The sequence below is a fragment of the Pteropus medius genome, unplaced genomic scaffold (assembly GCF_902729225.1).
Source record: "Pteropus medius unplaced genomic scaffold, Ma_sr-lr_union100, whole genome shotgun sequence".
In the NCBI taxonomy this organism is placed as follows: Eukaryota; Metazoa; Chordata; class Mammalia; order Chiroptera; family Pteropodidae; genus Pteropus; species Pteropus medius.
This window is the reverse complement of record NW_024344370.1, coordinates 12,670,136-12,675,364: the sequence shown is the minus strand read 5'-3', so window position 1 is coordinate 12,675,364 and position 5,229 is coordinate 12,670,136.

Genomic DNA, 5,229 nt, shown 5'->3' with positions numbered 1-5,229 from the left:
AGGATATTTCTCTCTGCTAGCCAATACAGAATCAAGAAAAAAAAAACAGCCCCTTCATACTTTAGGTATTGTAGCACTTAAATATTATAGTTTGCTATTTACCTGTGCTTTTCTCCTTCAAGACTGAGCTTCGCAAGGACAGAGCTTCTTAGCTTTGTTTTTCCAGCACCTACCATAATTCACATATGTGCCGTTCATATATTCTTCCTACCAGAAAATAGTCTGTGAATGGTATTAATGATATTTACTAATGTCATTCTTCAGAAATGTGGCCACAAAATCTTCCAGATTACATTGATTTCTATTCTTCAAGATGTTTTACTTCTAATTCTTTTCATAGTATTTATATACCTAAGTTATAACACCAATTTATTAAATTTATTTATTAGATATTTGTTCAGATGTTTGTTTTCCTTCGCTGGGCTGTCAGTTTTTTTGAACAGGCAATAGACTCAGTGCCTGGTACATAGAAGGCATTTGTGAGAATTTCATATGGTTCAGGAGTTTTTCAAATCATTTTAATTTCTATGTTTATTCCTGATATGGCAGAACCTTTTCATAAAAAAAAAAATCCCAACCATAATTCAAAGCATACAGCATTTTGAGGGAGAAAAGTAAGTTGAATTTTTATATAAAGAAGGAATCTCTTTAAAGAAATCTTGAAAATAGTAAACAGGATGGTACCTACATTAAGAAATAAGTAGTATATTCATTCAAGTGATACTTTCACTTCAGCTGATCATTTGATTCTATGTCTAGAAAGTAAGCAAGCTGGACTAATTGAATTTCAGTTAGCCCGTTCAATTCTAAAATTCTGATTTTAATAACTAAACTTGGTTTCTTCATGACAACTTAAAAAAGTGATTCACAGCTGTGCTCTTGTTCTTTTTTGCTGTTTTTAACTTTCAATTCATTTTCTGCCCTTTTCTCTGGCTCTTTAACATTTGAAGACTGAGAAGAGAAAAATCAATTGTCCAAATATTGACCTACTTTACAATATTGGTGCCACCTGACTCTCTTTAGCTGATAATCTCCCCTTTCGCCACCAGAGATTACTGCATTGTCCTGAGCTGAAGGCCAGTGATTACGTCTAATGCAGCACTTGATTTGATGAAAAAGCAGTTCACAATCACTTCGGAGGTGACTTTTTCAGTTAGGATAGCTGACTCAAATTTTCAGTTTTTCTTTGATTCTTGGTTTTGAGGTACCAGACATGCTAAGCATAATACAACATATTGTTATCTTTATTTATTAGTCTCTAAGAGAATTAATTATCTTTAACTGATACCAAGCTCTCCATAATTTATGGGCGCTCTCAAATTTTCGCTCATCTGCCATCCCGGATTTCATCTATTTTTTCATGCCAGTAAATAATAATTTGCCTCAAATTCCATTTTAACGTTATGCAGATGACTGCTTCTACCTCCAAAATGCCATTAGGTCAACCAGGGTCTCGGCACATTGGAAAAATTATGTTTTTGTCTTATATTAGTTGTAACTAACTTTTGCTGTCATTTAGGGAAAAATAATTTTTTTTTTTTTTGGTTAAGAGAAGAATATTAAACTGCATCAAGAATATTAAACTGCATTTCCGGCTATCTGCAAAATGGAGAAACTCGCTAGGATCATGTTGCTAGAACTTATTCTATCACCACTTTCAATGTTTATCACATACATTGAAATATTCAACTTCAAGTAAGCAAAGACCTTTTGTGGATTCACACCAAACCTCTCCGTACTGGTGAATAATTAAAGGGTAAGATAACCTTAAGTTCACTCAATGTATTAAAAGAGAAGAAGGACTATGGAAAGAAAGTGCTGCCATTTCTTCTGGATTGCCTGCATGAGGGTATCAAGTGCACAGGGGAAGCCACTGATTGCCACTGTATTTCCCTGGGCACTTAAAATATGGATCCCGAGGTCAGGTCCGACCAAGGGGATCAGAATCTTTAGGAGTCATCCAGAGCTGTATTTTCAATGTACTCTGTCAGAGATTCCAATGTGACTGGTTAGGGAAGCAGTACCCAGGCAATGGCTCCCTAACCTTAGTGTGCTTCAGAGACAGAGAGCGCTTATTAAAATGCAGATCCTGAAGCTCCAATCCCAGAGATTCAGAATCAGTAGGCCTGGCTTGGGGCCCAGGAATCTGCATTTTTATCAAGCATCTTAGGTGAAATTGCTTCTGGTGGGCCAAAGAAACACACTTTGAGAAACACTGGTACAGTAGCTAACCAGACTCTAGCCACAGACAGCTAATAACTGAGTGGCCAACTGATTAATGCTGGTTATTAGAAGGGCACATTTCAGTAACTGAGCGCACTATTTGTACTTACTGGAAGAACTATGCAAAAAGTGGTCTTTCTGATAGTGGAATATTAGTTTTAGCTTTTATTGCTGAAGATTGAGCAAGAGTATGAAGAAATAAGTATAAAAACAAATGACCATCTAGCAAGTCATTTCTATGTATTACAAAACCCAGGGAAAACTTGAGATGCTTTTTCTTTTATTTTTCTCCTCCTTCTCCCCCGCTGCATGACCACTGTTGGAAAACTAGAGAAGTCAAATAAACAAGATAAAAAGAATCCAGAATTTTTCCAATACTTCCTCTGTATCCTGCCCCATATAACTACTAAGTTTATCTGGCTGCACCCAGACCTTCTAAAATACATTCTGACCAAGTTAATTTCTTTCAAGCATTCCTAGATGCTTATAGGATCAAGTACAGACTCCTTGGTGTGACTGAGAGAGGGCTCATGATACGGTCCCTTCACAATGTTTTACCTGCCACTTCTTGCTCTTGTTTAATTCTAAGACAAGTCACCGAAAATTGATTCACTGGAAATAAATTTAACCAGAAATCTGATGATCTCAAAGATACCCAAGATACTAATTTTAAAAAAGCGATTATAACCTTTATGGCAGTTTATATTGAATAGAATTTTTAAACAGCTTCTGATGATTTCTGCTGTGTTTTAGTTAACTGGAGTTTTCATTTCACTGTTTTCATAGAATCATTATAAGGAAGTGAAATTCGATTTCGCAATTACGATTAACCATTCCTTTAACATTATATTACAGAGTATGGACAGAAGCAACTTTTTATCGCAGATGTGTGTATTGGTCAGAAAAAGCATATTTAAGATCTTAATAACAAGAGGGAGCCGCTATGTAAAGATCTAGGGTAAGAACATTCTAAAGCTATTTGATAATAAAATTTAAAGTTTCTTTAAAAGTAATATTTATAGCATTTTACAAATTTTATAGCAAAGCATGTTACCCTGTCTTAGCTTCCAAGGCGCTAAGGAATTCAGTAGCTGCTATTTTTAGCTTTCTTAGTAGGAGGCAGGTTGGCCTCATTAGGAAACTTCCCAGTTGAAAGGGGATTCAGATGTGAGTTGATAAAAAGAGTGATAAACATCATTGGTAGCACTTGGGAGGAATACTGGAAACAAATACTTTAAACATTAGATTGTTTTAAAGCAATTGTTTTGTTTCAGACCATCTATAAACACAGTTTTTCTTTAGTTTCCAGTTAGTTTAATCTCACAAAAGTCATTTAACTTTATTTTCAGTGACTAGCCAAATTTTCTGTACTTTACAGGTACTTTGGATTTATGATTTTGGGAATGGAGAATTCTTGAGAATTTCAAATTGCCTCAACTAAATGGTGAGAAACATCCTTAAAGGCTATTGCAACCATTTATGGGAAATAATTTGCTATATTTGGAGCAAGTTAAAATGAGTTTTTGATGAACTGAAAAATTGGCAAATTGTTCATTTAGTAAACTGGTAATACTGAGAATTGAATTTTGGCAAACCCCATGTTACTCTGCCAAGAAGTGATTTTTTTTTTTTTTAATTAAAAAAAAAAAAGTCTCTAGCTCCCTCCCGACCTCCGCACCTGAATTTCTCTTCACTCAAGCCTGCAAACCACAGGGCCTCTTCCCCCGACCTCCTCCCAGTTCCACGGCTCTTGCAATGTCGCACATTCCCTACCCTCGACACCAGGTGGGTTCACTTTTCCTCGTTATGGGGGGTGTTGAGGGCAAATATAATAATCCGAACCGAGTTTAAATAAGAATTATTTCTTTTAACTAAAAAGACATCCAGTAAACAGGAATATCATACTTGTCAAGCAGTAGGAAATTCCAGCTCCCGGCGGTCTCAAACAGGCTGTCCAGATCTCCTAGGGTCCCGGACCGCTGGGACCGCAGTCTTGTTAAGTCTGGGGCCCAGTTTCCAGAGCAGGCTCAGGAAAGCCCTAAGAGGCTGCGGCTCTGATGCAGCTGCCTCTCTCCGGACTCTATCCTCCAAACCTAGAGTTTATTGCGTTTCTTTGCAGATAGTCTGTTTCCAACCATGTGATACCAATGTTCCTCCAATGGCCAGCTAGCAAGGAGCTGGTGGGGAAGTCAACTATTGGCGAGAATTCAGGCAGCAGAATGTCTGAGATTGGTTCTTGGTGGTGCTACTCTGAAGCCCCACCCCACATCTCCAAGTATTGAGATTAGAGCATTGAGGGTCAAATAATAGGTGCTATATCTCACCTCAAACAATGGTTGTAATGCAACAGCACTATTGCAGAAGGCACATAATTTTTATGTAAAGGGAAAGTGAGATTCATATATGTGAAGAAATTTAGGCATATATATGCATATGTATATGAACACATTCATTATTATACATCTATAATTATATGTGTATAATTATAGATGTATAATAATAAATGTGTAATAGTTTGCTATATGTTGGTCTCTCTATAAGCCGTAAGCTCCTTAAATCACATCCATTTTTCTTTTTAATCTTCATATACTTAAAACCTAAGAGGGAGCCTGACACATAGTAAATGCTCAATAAATATTTTGTGAATAAATGAACATATGCATCTAATCCAACTCAGATTCAGTACGAAATCGATGTGCTGCTCAATTGATGCAGCAGAGAACCACTTTAAAGATCATAATATTGTTCTAAGTTGCTGTATGTTATCAGATAAAAATTTTCAAACACACTGCCAATAAATTATAAAAGCTGCTATAAAAATAAGTTACATCTATGTGTGTATATTAAAATGTAAGCAGATGTATACTATGATAATCCCGATGTTAGACCAGGTCACTTGAAATGCATCAATCTACTTCTCTAACGGTCTGAACTGGCTTAAAATATTAAAAAATCAATTCCTAATAATTTTACTTACAACTCTATATGTGGTTCCTACAATGTCAC